The sequence below is a fragment of the Dipodomys spectabilis genome, unplaced genomic scaffold, assembly GCF_019054845.1.
Source record: "Dipodomys spectabilis isolate Male_0828 unplaced genomic scaffold, ASM1905484v1 ptg000040l, whole genome shotgun sequence".
In the NCBI taxonomy this organism is placed as follows: domain Eukaryota; kingdom Metazoa; phylum Chordata; class Mammalia; order Rodentia; family Heteromyidae; genus Dipodomys; species Dipodomys spectabilis.
Window position 1 is genome coordinate 222,399 of NW_024870717.1, and position 17,805 is coordinate 240,203.

The window sequence follows — 17,805 nt, forward strand, 5'->3', positions numbered from 1 at the left end:
ATCTTCACTAATGGCTTTTTTACGGGAGTAACTATCACAACTTTAACAAATAAGGCTTTTCGAATATCTTTTCCAATATAAATAACAACCCAGAGCGAGTCTTGCAAATTCTGAAAAGCCTTTGAATATTTTAGTATTATTTCAGTTTATTGATTATAGAGCTAAAGACATTTCTGAAATAAATATTGTTAAGATCTGAAGAAGTAAGTGGGTATATAGGCTTTTTTATGCATCATTTTATGAAAACCCTGTTTTTATGAAAGTAAATGAAATAGAATAAAATAATGTAAGTGAATTCGGCGGCGGTTGAGCGGATTCTACTCAACCCAGCAAGAACTGACAAGAAGCAGACATCATCATCCTACAGTTCGCAGACAAGGGACAAGCCAGGAACCAAGACTCGGTGTGAGTAGAAGCCTGACATCCTCATTCCTTCTCAGGGAGCAAAGGAGGGAAGGCCACCCCTTCCCCCCACTACCAGAGATCTCCATCTTTGATACTGACAAAGGCCTGGCTGAGCTGCTAGCTCCAACTCAGGCCTTGGAAGAAAACAAGAGACATTTATCAGGTCACAGGAACCTAACCTGACCTGCTAGAATCAGCTCTACCCAGAGAAAAGTCACCCAGCCTGGGCCGAGCAAGCTCCACCAGCCCCAGGAGTGGATTTCTTCACTGGATAAACAGAACTAGAGGCTGCCGCTCCCTACAGCAGCCTTGACAATCAATTGAAATTCAGTAAACTTAAACCCTGAAAAAGGCTCTAGGCTGGGCTCTGTGAGTGCCTCACAAGCTAGTCCCTCAGGGAAAAGCTACTGTTTGCTGAAAGGCCTCAACTCTGTCCAGAACCTAGCCTCATCACAGCATCTCCAAACTAGAGGAAACCTCCATCTCCCACTTTTGTGATACTCACAGCAGATCTCCCTCCCATTGAACCAGCATGGGAGGAGGATCACACAACCCTAGGTAAAGCAGAGCATTTTTCTGCCTGCTCAAACTAACCGACTTAAGAAACCAACCAAGCCACAGGAAAATCAAACACCACAAACAGACCAGACACCAACTAGAGACTGCTTAATGACACAAGATACAGGATCTTCCCATCCCCCCGAAAAAATCAAAGAACTCTTTTTAGTATTTTATAAAAAAAATTTCCAAAAGCTTTTTTTAAATTTTAATTTTTAACATTAAAAAAAAAATTGTTTTCTATTAAAATTTTTTCTTCCTCTTATAATTTTTATTTTCGGGGTATATGTGTGTGTGCTTTTTTTTTCTTGTTTTTTTTTTTTAATACTTTTTTTGTTTAGCTCTATTGACCTTTTGATCCTTTTTTTTTCTTTCCTTCTCATTCTTTTCACCTTTTCTTCTCTTTTGTTCTTCTTAACATGACTTAATTGCTATTCTGCTCATCCTCAGATATACCCATAGTCGATTATTAGACCTTATCACCCATTGTGTACATACTTAATCCAGAAATTCATTACTCAATTCAAAACCTTTAGACTTAAATTCCTTAATACCAGTACTACTTCTTTATATGTATATAATATTTTAAGCATTTCTATTTTTACGTTTTTGACGTCTCCTTTCTATCCCTACCTTTATCTTATCCTATACAAATTCTTCTTTGAATATTATGTTTGTATTTTGCATAATTTTTAACTTTTTAAGTGTTTCACTTTTTAATTTTTAATATTTGTTCTTCTATTTTTTTCTTGTCTCATTTTTTCTTTCTTTTTATCTTTTTTTTCTCTCTCTCTACTATCATTCTATTCAACCTATTTCCCGCTATGAGATTAGGACTTAGTTAAATTAACTCACCCTCTGCCTTTCCACATCCCTGTATTCCTATTTTTACCAATATCTCTCCCTAAACCTGATAATTTCTGGTTTGCCAAATTCTTCTTTGTGGTTCGTAGTCCATTAATACATAGTTGTTTGATGTTCAATAGATATATCTGTTGAACTAGAGTGTATCTTCAGACTTTTGATGGTGCATCTACAGACTTTGTTTGATGTTTACCTTAAGATAGTGTTCTAGCACAAAACTGGTGTTGCTTTCATCCCAAAAGGGCAGGGCAAGCCATAAAAACACAGGAAAAATGGCAAGTCCGGGTACCCTACTCCCACTCATGATACTCGGGGGACAGAACAGATAATTAATAATCCATTGGGGAATTCCCAGAAAGCTCTACAAACACTACTGGTAAACATGGGCAATGAAAAGATTGAAAACCTGCAAAGGACTCTGAATGTACATGATAGGGAGAGAGATGAGGCAAACCAAAGTTCAATACAGGAATATCATGAGCGTGAGGAAGCTACTCAAAGATTGATACAAGAATTGCTTGAGCAGCTTGAGAACACACAAAGAGAAATAAAGGAATGCCATGAGCAGGCTGAGACCAGTCAAAGAGGTAGACAGGAACTGGGGGAGCTGGCCAAGAACAGAAAAAGAGAAAGTCAGGAATGGCGTGAGCAGGCTAAAAATACTCAAAGAGAGCAACAGGAATCGCGTAATGTGAGGAAGCTAATAAAAGAGTAATAAAGAAATTGAGAGAGCAGTGTTGGTGTGAGCTCTGCTTTGAAGGCCTTGTAAAATTCCGCTGTAAAACCATCTGGTCCTAGACTTTTCTTAGCTGGGAGGCCTCTTATTGCTGTTTCTATTTCAGTGCTTGATATGGGCCTGTTAAGATGATTTAACTCATTTGGTTTAGTTTTGGCATGTCAATATTTGCTTGGAAAAGGTCCATTTCTGTCAAGTTCTCAAACTTATTAGCATAAAGTTTTGAAAAGTATTATCTAATAATGTTATGAATCTTGGTTGTTTCCGTGGTGATGTGTCCATTCTCATCTCTGAGTTTATTTATTTGGGTGTGTTCTCTTCTTTTTCTGATAAGATTCGCTAAGGGTCTGTCAATTTTGTTAATTTTTTCGAAGAACCAACTCTTTGTTTTGTTGATTCTTTCTATAGTTTTCTTGGATTCTAATTCATTCAATTCTGATTTAATTTTAATTATTTCTTTCTCTCTACTGGATTGGGGTTTATCTTGCTTCTCTTTTTCAAGGAGGTTTAGATGTGTGATTAAATTTTTGGTTTCAGATCTCTCCAATTTGTTGATGTAGGAGCTCAGAGCTATAAAATTGCCTCTGAGTACTGCCTTTGCTGTGTCTCAGAGGAGCTGGTAATTTGTGTGTTCATTTTTGTTGAATAGCATGAACATTTGAATTTCCGTTCTAATCTCTTCCATGACCCACTCGGGATTCAGCAGTGTGTAGTTCAGCCTCCATGTGATACCGGACTTTCTTTGGTGGCTTTTGGTCTTGAGTTCTAATTATATTCCCTTGTGGTCAGAGAGAATGCAAGGTATAACTTCAATGTTTCTGAATTTAGACAAGTTTGCTTTGTGGCCTAAAATGTGGTCTATTTTAGAAAATGTTCCATGTGCTGCTGAGAAAAACGTGTATTCTGATGCTGCTGGGTGAAATGTTCGGTAGATGTCTGTTAAATCTAGTTGATCTATGCAGCTGTTTAGATCTGCGGTTTCTCTGTTGAGTTTTTGCCGAGTTCATCTATCTAGTGGGGAGAGTGGTGTGTGAAAATCCCCAACAATTAATGTCTTTGGATCTATGTGGGATTTGAGGGAAAGTAGGGTTACTTGGGTAAATTTAGGTGCTCCTTTAATTGGCGAATAGATATTGAGAATTGGAATATCCTCCTGAAGGAGAGATCCCTTAATTAGTTTGTAGCGACCTTCTTTATCTCTTCTCACGAATTTTAATTTGAAGTCTATTTTATCTGATATTAGGATTGCAACTCTCGCCTGTTTATGGGGGACGTTGGCTTGGTAGATTTTGTTCTAGCCTTTAACATTGAAAATGTGTTTGTTTTTCTGGGCAAGATGTGATTCCTGAAGGTAGAAGTTAGAAGGGTCTTGTTTTTTAATCCAACTAGACAGTCTATGTCGCTTAATTGGAGAGTTAAGTCCGTTAATATTGAGAGATAGGACTGTGACGTATTTGGGAGTTCCTGCCTTGTTATCCACCTTCTTGGGGGCTGCGAAATCTGGGTTTTCCTATGGTTCTTGGATTCTCAGTTTGGGTGCAGTTACTTGGCCTTTATTGGGGTCTTGTTGGTTTTCTATGTGTAGGACATCTTTAAGAATGTTTTGTAGGGCTGGTTTGGTGGAGATGTATTGTTTCAATTTTTCTTTGCTATGGAAGGTTTTTATTTGGCCTTCAGTTATGAAGGTGAATTTACTGGGTACAGTATTCTTGGTTGATAGTTGTTTGTTTTTAGGGCATGGCATACATCATTCCAGGTTCTTCTTGCTTTGATTGTCTCTGCTGAGAAATCTGAGGTGATTCTAATTGGTTTCCCTTTATAAGTGATTAATCTTTTCTCCTTGACAGCTTTAAGGATCTTTTCCTTGGTCTGAGTTGATCCTGTGTGGATTATAATGTGACAGTGTGATGTCCTATTCTGGTCTGTTCTATTTGGGGTTCTAAAAGCTTCTTGTATCTGAATAGGCCTATCTTTTTACATGTTTAGGAAGCTCTCTGCTAGGATCCTCTTAAACAAATTTCCTAGACCATTAACTTCTGTTTCTAGGTGCTCCTCTACACCCATTATCGTTAGATTAGGCCTTCTGATGGTGTCTTCCAAGTGTTGGATAGATCTATCATATTTCTGGACTTGTCTTGGATGGTTGTATGTTCTTTCTCTATAATATCTAGGCTGTCTTCAATCCCTGAGATTCAATCTTCTGCATGGAATAACGTGCTGTCAAGACATTCTACTTTGTTTTTTATCTCTTTTCCTTCTAATTGGTCAGCTTTGATGGCTTCAAATTCTTTGTTGAAGCTTTGTTTTAGATCTTGTATGAACTTGTTTACTTCCTTAATTTGGTGTTCAGTGTTTATTCTCAGATCACTTAGTTGATTGGTTATGGTTTCCTTGGATTCCCATTCCTTCTGTTGGGTTCCATTCAGCATTCCCTTTGTGGTCTCCCTGACTTCCTTCAGCTCTTTGTTAATGGATTCCATGAATGCCTTTACTGATCTTTGTGTATTCTCTTCCTGATCTCTCAATTCCTGTATTCCTCTTTGATTAGCTTCCTCCCGTTCATGGGAGTTCTCTTTGACTGTTCTCAGCCTGCTCACTTCATTCTTGCCTTTCTCATTGAGTATTCTCAAGCTGCTCACACAAATCCTCTATCAGTTTTTGAGTAGCTTCCTCACACTTATGATATTCCTGAATAAACTTTTGGATTGCCTCCTCTCTCTCCCTATCATGCTCATACAGTGTCCTTTGTATGCTTTCAATCTTTTCATTTATCATGTTTGCCAGCAGTATTTGTAGAGCTATTTGGGAACTCTCCTCTGGATTTTTCATTATCTGTTCTATCTCCTGATTATCAAGATTGGGAATTGAGATACCCGGATTTGCCATTTTTCTTGTGTTTTTTCCGGCTTACTCTGCCCATTTGAGATGTAAATAGCACCTGTTTTGTGCTAGACCACTCTCTTAAGGCAAGCATCAACCAAAATCTGAATTTGCACAGTCAATAGTCTACATATACAATCTAGTTCAACAGATATATCTATTCAACTTCAAACAACCATATGTTAATTGACTACGAACTGCAAAGAAGAATTTGGAAAAACAGAAATTATTATGTTAGAGAGAGATGTGGGTAAAAAATAGGAATAGATTGGTGTGGGGAGGCACAGGGAGAGTTAACTAAGCCCTAATCTCAAAGCAGGGAATAGGTTGGGTAGAATGAAAGTAGAGAGACAGAAAAAAAGAAGAAACTGAAAGGGAGAAGAAAAGAAACCAGTTAAAATAGAAAAGTAAAAATCAATAATATTATGCAGAAATAAAATAATCTATTTAGAGAAGAACATGAATATATTGAGTGAAGGGGAGGAGTATAAAGGAGATGTGAAAAACTGAAAAATAAAAATGCTTAAAATATTATATAGGTATAAAGAGGTAGTACTGCTATTAAGGAATTTAAGTCTCAGAGGTTTTTGAATTGAGTAATAAATTTGTGGATTAAGTGTGTACACAATGGGGGATAGGGTCTAATAGTTAACTACAGGTTTATTTGAGGTTGTGCAGGACAAGAATTAAATCACATAAAGAAGAACGAAAGAGAGGAAAAGGTGAAAAGGTTAAGGAAGGAAGAAAAAAAGACCAGAAGTTCAGTAGAGGTAAACAAAAAACAAAAAGATAATTAAAAAAGAAAAAAAGAGAAAGAAAACAAAAAAAAGAAAGAAAAACGCACACTCACGTATCAATAAATTAAAAAAATTAGAAGAGAAAAAAGAATTACTGGAAAAAAAATTTTTCAAAAAAGGCAAAAATTCAAGAGTAAAAAAGTTTTATAAAAGAAAAAAAAATTTATATAAGGTGAAGAAGAAGAAGAAGAAGAAGAAGAAGAAGAAGAAGAAGAAGAAGAAGAAGAAGAAGAAAGAAGAAGAAGAAGAAGAAGAAGAAGAAGAAGAAGAAGAAGAAGAAGAAGAAGAAGAAGAAGAAGAAGAAGAAGAAGAAGAAGAAGAAGAAGAAGAAGAAGAAGAAGAAGAAGAAGAAGAAGAAGAAGAAGAAGAAAGTTCTTTGATTTTTTGGGGAGGGGTGGGAAAAATCCTGCATCTTCCTTGTGTCCTTAACCAGCCTCTTGTTGGAGTCTCTGGTCTGCTTGTGGTCCTGTGGCTTGGTTGGTTTCTTAAGTCAGTTTGTTCGAACAGGCACAAAAATGCTCTGCTTTAACCAGGATTTTGCGATCCTCTTCCCAGGCTAGTTCAATGGGAGGCAGATCTGCTTTGACTATCACAAAGAGGGAGATGCAGTGATGAGGCTAGGTTCTGGGTAGAGTTGAGGCCTTTCAACAAATAGTAGCTTTTCCCGAGGCCTAGTTTGTGAAAAACTCACAGAGCCCAGCCTGGAGACATTCTCAGGGTTTCTGTTTACTGAATTTCAATTGATTGTCCAGGCTGCTAGAAGGAGGGGCAGCCTCTGGCTCTGATTACCCAGTGAAGAAAACCACTCCTAGGGCTGGTGCCTTCATTTATGAAGGAGAGTATAGCTGGGTACAGTATTCTTGGTTGATAGTTGTTTGTCTTTAAGGCATGGCATATATCATTCCAGGCTCTTCTTGCTGTAATTGTCTCCGCTGAGATATCTGATATTATTCTAATTGGTTTCCCTTTATAGGTGATTCATCTTTTCTCCTTGACAGCTTTAAGGATTTTTTCCTTGGAATTGATCCTATGGGGATTATAATGTCACGGTGAGATAGCCTGTCCTAGTTTTGTCTATTTGGGGTTCTAAAAGCTTCTTGAATTTGAATAGGTTTATCTTTTTCCATGTTTGAGAAGTTCTCTGCTTGGAATATGTTAACCAAATTTCCTAGTCCATTAACTTTTGCCTCTAGGTGCTCCTCTACTCCTATTATCCTCAGATTAGGCCTTCTGAGGATGTCTTCCAAATGTTGAATAGATCTATCCTATTTCTTGGGTTTGTCTTAGATAGTTGTATGTTCTTTCTCTAAAATAACCTGGCTGTCTTCAATCCCTCAGATTCGATCTTCTGCATGGTCTACCATGCTCTCAAGACTTTCCACTTTGTTTTTAATTTCTTTTCCTTCTATTTAGTCAGCTTTGATGACTTCAAATTCTTTGTTGGAGCTTTGTTTGAGATCTTATATGAACTTCATTACTTTCTTAATATGGTGTTGTGTTTATTCTCAAATCACTTAGTTGATTGGTTATGGTTTCCTTGGACTCCCATTCCTTCTGTTGGGCTCCATTCAACATTCCCTTTCAGGTCTCCCTGACTTCTTTCAGCTGTCTTTTATTGGATTCCATGAATGCCTATATTTGGTAGGAAAGTAACACTACTTTTGTGCTAGAACACTATTTTAAGCCAAGCATCAACCAAAGTCCTGTAGTTGCACAATCAAAGTCTGGGCCTTTTGTCAATATCAATTTCTGGGCCTTTGTCAGTATCAAAGATGGAGCTCTCTGGTGGTGGGAGAGGGGCCGCCTTCCCTCCTCTGCTTTCTGAGAAGGAGTGAGGATGTCAGGGTTCTACTCATGCCAGAGTCTTGGTTACTGGGCTCTCTCTGGTCTGCAATTTGCAGCATGAATATATCTGTTCCTTGACAGTCCTTCCTGGTGTTGAGTAGAATATGCACACTGTGTCTGGCATCTTTTTGACTGGACTCTCTCAGTAGGCATGGTGGCTCTGGCCACTGATGCACAGATCTGTTTCCTTGCCTGGATATTACATCTCTGGCCAGACTCTCTGTACTGTGATGGCACACTGGGTGTGATTCCCTAGCCTAGGATTCTTGACTGGAATAATAAAACTGTTGTCTACGTGAAAGCTTGTTTAGCCTAGACCTTTTGCCATCTTCCTCCATACTCTAGATTATGACTTTAGACTCTAACTTGGGACAATGATCTGTTGTCAGTTATTTTCTACTCTTCTCCTTCTTTTGCCCTTCCACTTACATAATTTTATTTAAAGAAACATATTTGAGCTTGTATTTCTAAATTCTTCAAAATTATCTGAATTTCTTCATACTTCTGGCAGCCTCCTATATATTTCTCAATGGAATATTTTGTCGCTACCATTTTTATCCCATATGATATTGGATATCTTCCTGCCTAATTCAGTGCAAGACATAAATTACACTCATCCAGATATTTCAACACTTGTTGAAATGATTTCTTACATAGAAATCATTATTTTAGTATTTCTGGGGAGGTGTCATCTGTCATTTTTGAAAGACCCTACGTGATACTTATATGCAAACCTGTTTTAAACCAATATGCCATTCAGTAGATGAAAGAATCAACAAAATGTCAGATATATATACATACATATCTATATCTATATCTATATCTATATCTATATCTATATCTATATCTATATCTATATCTATCTATCTGTCTATCTTTCTATCTATCTATCTATCTATCTATCTATCTATCTATCTATCTATCTATATGGCTGAATTCTATGCTTCCAATTCAAAAGGAAATGGAAAGATTTTTCAAAATCCCTGCTGAATAAAACAAGCAAGACTCAAAAAAAAAACCAGATTGCATAGTTTCCCTCATTTGTAATAATAGGAAATGTATAGAATAACACTATCAGATGAGCAGAATGGCTCAAAAGCTTTGTATATAGGAACATACAAGATCATGTTGACCAAAATGAACAACTAGATATGGAAATAGAGGTTTTTCTTTGTGGTTGTTTTTTTTTAAATGTACTATGTGATTTCTTTTTTCTTTTGTGTTTTCCCCTATAGTTTATTCCGTGCTATATTTGATTTCAGTACTGTATGTATTGCACATGCATTTATCTTAATTTGACAAGGCAAGATGAACAACAAATTGGGGAGACAAAGGACAAAGTGTAAACCAATGCAATAGCAATACTCACAAGACAACATGTTGGATATTTACATTACAACTTGTGTAGGATTTGGGGGGAAAGGAAAAGTGTGAGAAAAATGATGTAGTGGTAAAAATTTCGACATATTAGGTATTCACTACCTTACAATTAATGCAACCCCTGTATTTATCACCTTAAAAATAAAATTAAACTAAAAAAAAGTTACATAAAGTATACTTTCACTGTATTGCTATAGTAAATATTATTTTATGTGCTTTATCTTTTTAAAAATGAACACTATTTGGCATCTAATTTGAATTAATTACACCTTTTTTATCAGAGGTTCATCAACTTGAATGTTATCAAAATATACAATATTTTCACAATATAACTACCATAATTTTCCAAAAAATTATAATTTCAGTATTATCTCATAGTGAAACAGAAAACAGTTTAATTCTCTGGAAACTTCTAACTTTTAAAACTGAATAACTGTTCAAAGGACAGTATATATGTGGTTTTCAAATTTCTTACAAATACTGACTACTCATTTTCAAATTTTGAGCATTTCATATCAGAGATACTCAAAACAGTACCTGTTTGCATGTTATTTAATTCTGCAATAGCTGCAGTTTCTAATGGGGTGTTACATATTGAGAAATCAACAGAAAAAAATAGCCATATTCTGGTGAAGAATATAACTATGAAGTATGTGTAATAATTAATTTCTCAAGAGTAAACATTTGTTTATCAGAGTAAGCTATTATTTCTGTGACCATCAATCCCAACCTTTTATGCCATAAAGTCTTCCTAGCCCAACAGTTTCTAATTTGTAAGATGCCCTTAAAATTCCCTTAATTCACATTATGAATAGCTTATCACCCTTGTGAAAAAATACTATACTTGTGCTAATATGATGCCCTTCCTATTGTGGAAAGTACACTACACTAAACTTTGCTGCAACATATTTCTAGAAATCAGAACACTTGCAAATATTATTTATCTTTTTTATCTATCATAGATATTCAGGAGAATGAGATCAGAGATTATGGTTCGAAGCCCACCCAGTCAGGAAGATTCCTTAGATTCTTCTCTCAAATACATTTCTCAGGAAAAGCCAGACTCAAGGGGCACTGAGGTTGAAGAGGTAGGGCATGAGCCTTGAGCACAAATCAGCTCAAAGAGGCAGGCACAGAGTTCAAACCTGAGGAAAAACCAAAAAATAAAAACCAACTCCAACCCTAGCATTTTTCTCATTGTATACAGAGGCATGTAATTAAGGTATTTTCTTCCTCTATTATGAGTAGATAGAAGACCCAAGACCTCACACAATTACTCTCTTCATACCATGTTACATCAAAGCCCAAAAAAATTGCTTGTTCTTAATTTATAAATTAATATCATCCATTTGTTGGCAACTCTGTCTAGATTATTCACACTATCAATTTATACATGAACTATTGGAATTATGAATTAACTGTTGTAATTATACCTCGCTTCAAAGAATACTTTAGGCAAATAAAATGCCAGATTCATTTGTGAATTTGTCGATTGAAACCTCTACTTAAAAAGAATTTTGTAGTATCCTATAGAATATGAAATTACAAACAAAACCAAAATATTTATTTTAAATCTAAATTCTAATTCAGCAAGGTCTATAAAGTCCTACATTAGATGAACTTTGTATTTTTCCAGGGTTAAAATTTTGTAATCTTTCATTATTTCTTTGAAATCCAACAGAATGATGCTTACTTTTTCAAATTTTTGATTGGGAATCATGAGACATTTTGCATCTAGGAATCTTGTGTAATGAAGAGAACATTTAAAACACAACTGAGGATTATATATGAGTTGCATTTCAATAAGAAACTTGCCTTCTCAAAACATAATGACAAAATTAGCCCAAACTTCCAACTGTGTATTCCTTTCTTGTTGTTTGGCTTGTTTCATTGAGACAAAATTATACTACCTGGCCCAGGGAAGGTATCACTATGTAATCCCACTCTCTAATCTCCTGTCTTAGTCTGAGTGCTAGAATTCCAGGCTTGTATCAAATTGCCCTGCCATAGTTTGGTGGTTTATTTAATATAGATACAGACTAGCAATTATGAACTTCTCCTATGATCTTATCCATTAGACTGACTGCTCAAACTGTTTATGTACTATTTTCAAAGATGTTCTATCATTTGACACAGGATATGAACATTTTCAGATGTACCTGCAGGGGTCTCTGATTCATTCTTCCATGGATCCAATCCCTTTAATAATGATTAATTGACTTTCTTATTATCTCTGGTCCCTAGGTATGTAATATTCTCAAACTTCTTTGAAGAAATTTCACTTGAGGACTTTCTAATATTAAAAATTATCACTTGATCTAGTCTTACTCAGGATATATTTTCAATTGTTTTCTAACATTTCTCCACATTCTGAGAGTTGTTTCATCTGTGAAGGTGGGTTTGTACATGTATGTGCTTCTGTGTGTATATGTATGTTTGTATGTGTGTATGCAAAAGCCTCGGCAACCTTATTCAGAAATCTTGCTCATGACTAGTATTCCATCACTTGAGCTCATGCCTATATTTCTAGCTACTCAGGAGGCTGAGATCTGAGGGTTGCGGTTCAAATCCACTATGAGTAGGAAAGAAAGGTTCTGAGGCACTTATCTCCAATTAACCACCAGAAAACTGGAAGTGGCACTGTGGCCCAAGAGGTAGAACACACATTGCCCAGGCCGAGTTCAAACCCTGCCACAACAATCAAAAAAAAAAAGATAAAAGATAAAAGAAAGAAAAAGAAATGAGATCTTGGCCACCAGTTGTTTGCTAGTATAATTCTCACTTTCTCACCATGGACTTTTTTTCCAGTTAAGTCCATGCTCTTATATCTAACTTGCTTTGGAACCAGAATTATTCTTCCATTGCATATTTTCCAAATTTGCGTGATTAGCAACAATGATTTAGAGATAGAAGTTGAAAGACAGTGGCCTCATCATTCATGTTCCTCTTAGTATTAGTTATTTCTCTATGTCACTCCCATAGATCTACATAATGGCCTTGGCTTTATTGGTTCAATGTTGTCTTATTTGCAGAATCTTCTATAGTATATTAAACCATTATACTTAAACACAGAACTTTTCTTTCTCTTATTATTCCTATTGTTTCTTCTACTGTTAACTTGTGTACACTTGGGAAATAATGAAACACACACACACACACACACACACACACACACACACACACAAATAAACTTTTCTGAGAATCTTCTCCCAGTTAAATTTAATTTAAGAGCACTTATGAAATTTGAACTTAATGTACTCCTGGATAATGGTTTCTTCTTTTATAGTAAAAATAGTGTACAGAGGGCTTAGAGTTACATAAGTAAGGTAATGATAATATTTCCTATTTTTACATCCTCTTTTGTTTTTGCTGTGGTATCCGTTCCTTCTCCATCTACTCAATTCCCGCTCCACTCCCCAAGTTGTAAAGTTCGTTTTCTACATAGTGTCTTGTTGATATCATTGTTACAATTGGTCATCATGAATCTCTTTTTCAGAATTTTGTTGTTTCCCTTCCCCTTCCCAAACTACATGGTTTTACAGCAGAATTCTACAAGTCCTTCATAGCAGAGCTCACACCAATACTCCTCCAACTCTTCAATTAATTGAAACAGAAAGTTCACTACCGAACACATTCTATGAAGCAATCATAACCCTCATCCCAAATGAGGCAGAGACTCATCAAAGAAAGAGAACTATAAACCCACTTCTTTGATGATCATTGATGTAAAACTTCTCAACAAAATTTTGGCCAATCGACTTCAACAATTCATCCAAAAAATCATACAACACGATCAAACAGGATTCATTTCAGGGATGCAAAGCTGGTTCAATATACACAAATCAATTAATATTATTTATCACATCAACAGGACCAAGAATAAGAACCACATGGTTATTCCAATAGATACAGATAAAGCATTTGACAAGATCCAACACCTCTTTATGATGAAGGCTTTGGAAAAATTAGGAATCCATGGAACATTCCTCAATACAATAAAGGCTGTATATGACAAACTTACAGCCAGCATTATACTTAATGGTGAAAAACTAAAGCCGTTTCCACTTAACTCAGGAACAAGACAAGGATGTCCACTCTCTCCACTTCTCTTCAATCTAGTATTAGAATGCCTAGATACAGCAATAAGACAAGATGCAGACATAAAGGGGATCCAAATAGGGAAAGAAGAAATAAAACTCTCCCTCTTGGCAGATGACATTATCTTGTATTTAAAGAATCCCATAGCATCCACTCCCGAATTGCTCAACCTGATTCAAACTTTGGCAAAGTAGCAGGGTATAAAATTAACCCCCCAAAATCAATGGCTTTTCTGTATGCCAACAATGAGAAAAGTGTGGCTCAAATTAGGAAAGCAACTCCATTTGTAATAGCCCTACAAAAAATAAAATACCTAGGAATTAACTTAACCAAAGAAGTGAAGGACCTCTATGATGAAAACTTTAAAATCTTGAAGAAGGAAATCAAAACAGATCTTAGAAAATGGCAAAACCTCCCATGCTCCTGGATTGGAAATATTAACATCGTGAAAATGACAATACTTCCTAATGCTGTCTACAAATTCAACGCGATACCCACCAAAATTCCAACCTCATTCTTCAAGGAAATAGAAGAGTCAATCCAAAATTTCATATGGAACAATAAAAGACCCTGAATAGCAAAAACGCTCCTCAACGGAAAGAACAGTGCTGGAGGAATATCAATACCAAATTTCAAACTCTACTATAAAGCCATAGTAATCAAAACAGCTTGGTTTGGCATAAAAACAGACCTCAGGTACAATGGAATAGAATTGAAAACCCAGAAATCAACCTACAGACCTATAGCCATCTAATCTTCGATAAGGGAGCTAAAACAATAGAATGGAAGAAAGAGAGGCTCTTCAGTAAATGGTGCTGGCAAAATTGGTTAACTACTTGTAGAAAACTAAAGCTAGATCCTTATACATCACCCTGCACCAGAATCAAGTCCAAATGGATCAAAGACCTCAAAGTCAAAGCAGACACTCTGAAAACATTACAGGATGAAATAGGAGCACATGTCATAATTTACGTAATACTACTTACATATGTGGAGTTACCTTAAAAGATTTTAGGCCTTAGAGCAGGGAGGTAAAATGTATTTTTATTTCTGTATGAAACAATTTGTGACTTTATACCAACAAACTGAATTTGACTCTTTCCTTATTTGTAAGGTAAGTTGGAAAATATAAGGTCTCTTCACTTTTCTCTTTTCTTGCTCTAGAAATCAACAAATATATTCTTCATTTTTTCTGGTAGATTACATCCATTTACAGATGAGAATTGTAAGGCTAACAGTCAATGTAGTGAGTAAGAATGATAGCAGAATTTTTGTCTGAGGTCTTCACTCTGTGTGCTTACAAAGAGATAATTTGGTGATGGAGAGGACCAATATGAAAAGACTATGGGGAAAAAGCATACTTTGGAAATGGTGGTTTTAGGACTAGGTGACAGTGATGAGTAAATGAAACAGGCTGGTGTCAGGGGCATAAAAAGGAGTACATAGAAATCATATTAGTGACAGAACCTAAGAAAATCTTGATCATTCATCTTCTTTAATGGGGGGGAGTAGAAGGTAAGAAGAAATCTCAGGTGCTTCCACTGGTCTGGCTGGCAACTGTGTTAGTGATATTCTTAGTAATAAGGACGACAGGTTGAAATGATGGATTTAGGGGATAAAACTCTCTGATTGTTCTGAAGTTCATATTAAACAGATGCAAAAATAGGTCTGTTTAGACATCATCAAAATATCCACTACCACGAATATGAAAAATTATAATAAAATTGGGGTGGTATTATTGAAGGGAAGAGGAAAAGTAAAGTTCTCACACAAGTGTGAGCAATGTGAGCACCAGAGTGGACAAGATTGGAAGAAAGAGAAAAACAAGGAACCAAAAATGTAATAAACACAGATTTTCCGAAGTAAAGGAAGGAAAGAATTTTCAAGAAGATATTGAAGGAAATATGCTATTTGGATTTGAAAAGTAAAAGGACATAGACAAGTTTAATAAGAACAGTGTTTTGGTGAAAGTCATATTGATAAAATTTTGAGGTATGAATTCGAAGCCATAAAATTCTGGATCAATGAATTCAATAGATCCTGTTGATTTTAAATGCTGGGAACATATGCGTTTATCCTGACCTTAGCAAAATTATACAAATATAACTCTCATGAACTTTACTTAGGGCTATTCTGTGAATATTTTTGAACTTTGTTTAGCCAGCAGATTAGAGATTGAACTACAGCAGACACAAGCCTAATTTGTCCTAGAGTTCTAATGAGTGACCCATGTATCCACAACAGTTTGGGATTTTATTGAAATATCTTTAGATATGTCTGGATATTTTATTAGCCTATTCATTATAAATGTAGGAAAAGTATCACCAAGTATTAGTTTGAACATACAGCTTTACTGATGTGACTGAAGACTCCTAGAATTGATTCCTCTTTAGAATAGAAAATGCCTCAATAGCCATTGAAAAATCACAACTGCCATATACTCTATTTAATTCTAATTCTTGTTAGGGATATCTCCATGCTGAAATAACCCTGTCCATCAACCTGCCACAAATTCTTGTATGTAGGAAGTACTCATAAACTTCAAGCTTTTATTGAATGGAAGAGTTCAGACATTACCCTCACCTCTAGGATTAAATGCCTAAAGAGATAAGACATTTTGCTTTAATGCCTTTCTTTCATTTTCTTATACCTATTTGCAAGTAGGGAAGGATTCTGATTTAACAACAATACAATGGTGACTTGTTTTAACACAACGTCTAAGATCTAGTGTTAATTCGGATACTCACTAATTAGCTACAGATTTTGTGGATATTTATATTTCTCCTGGGTAAACTAATGAGCTCCAAAAAAATGTCCCTAAGGAGCCTTTCAATTCTAATATCACTGTTTGTCTCAAAATGCTTTAAATTCTATACCCTCTAATGTGGGCATAGGGTTATCTTGTGGAACTTTTCTCCTCAGAGAGTGAGTACTACCCTATTGCTTAACATGGACAAAGTACATTCATACATAGACTGGGCATGTGCAAACAAGAAGTGATAGTTGAACAATGTTCTTAGCAGTATTTACAGATTAAATGGAAATAGAGCAACTATGAAGTCAAAAGGAATGTGCAAAAAGACAGAGGCACAAAGTAGAATGTGCCAAGGAAATGCTGAAGAGTAATTTGAAATTACGTGCTCAAGTGTGAGGGTGTGTTCAAAGTACAGCTTCAGACAATGTAACTGGATATCTTCAGGGGAAACTGCTTTAAACCATTCTGGGATAATTGTACAAGTAGAAGCCCTTTGGTCTGACTCTAATCAACCACAACATAATCAATTTAGGGATTATTTTCAAAGTGCAAAGTGAGCAAAAGAGGGCTAATCAGAGTTAGTGTTCAGGTTGAAGTACGTCTTCATTCATTTTGGAGCATTAAACTAGGAAAAAAACCAAGTATACATTTTGCAAGTACCTAAATTAAGTGGGACGTATTATATTGGTCTCTTTTTAACTTGGAAGTTATAGATTATGTCCTTTTATACTTGGGACAATGATCTGCTGTCAGTTATTTCTTCTCTTCCGCTTCTTTTGCCCCTTACTTACATAATTTTTATTTAAAAAGACATATTTGCGCTTGCATTTCTAAATCCTTCAAAATTATCTGAACTACTTCATACTTCTGACAAACTCTTATATCTTTCTCAAGGGAATATTTTGTCACTACCATTTTTATCCTATATGATATTGGATATCTTCCTGCCTGATTCAGTGCAAGATATACATTAAACTGATCCACATATCTCAACACTTCTACCACCAAGAAATCCTATCTTACATAGAAATCATGATTTCAGAATGTCTGGGGAAGTGGCATCTGTCATTTTTGAATGGCCCTACGTGATACTTACATGCAATCATGTTTTAAACCAATGTGCCACTCAGTAGATGAACGAATGGACAAAATGTCGTATATATATCTATATATATATAGATATATATACCCGGTGGAATTATTTGCTTCTAATTCATAAGGAAATGGAAACACTTGGAAAAATCCTACTAAGTAAAATACACAAGACACAAAGAAATAGATTCCATGGTTTCCCTCATTTGTAATAAGTAGGAAATATCTAGGATTGTCCTAGCAGATGAGCACAATGGTTCAATAGCTATGTGTAAGTTGATGCTGAGCAAAATGAACTCCTACATATGGAAACAGAGGTTTTTCTTTGTGGTTGTTGTTTTTAATGTACTATGTGATTTCTTTTTTCTTTTGTGTTTTCTCTTATGGCTTGTTCC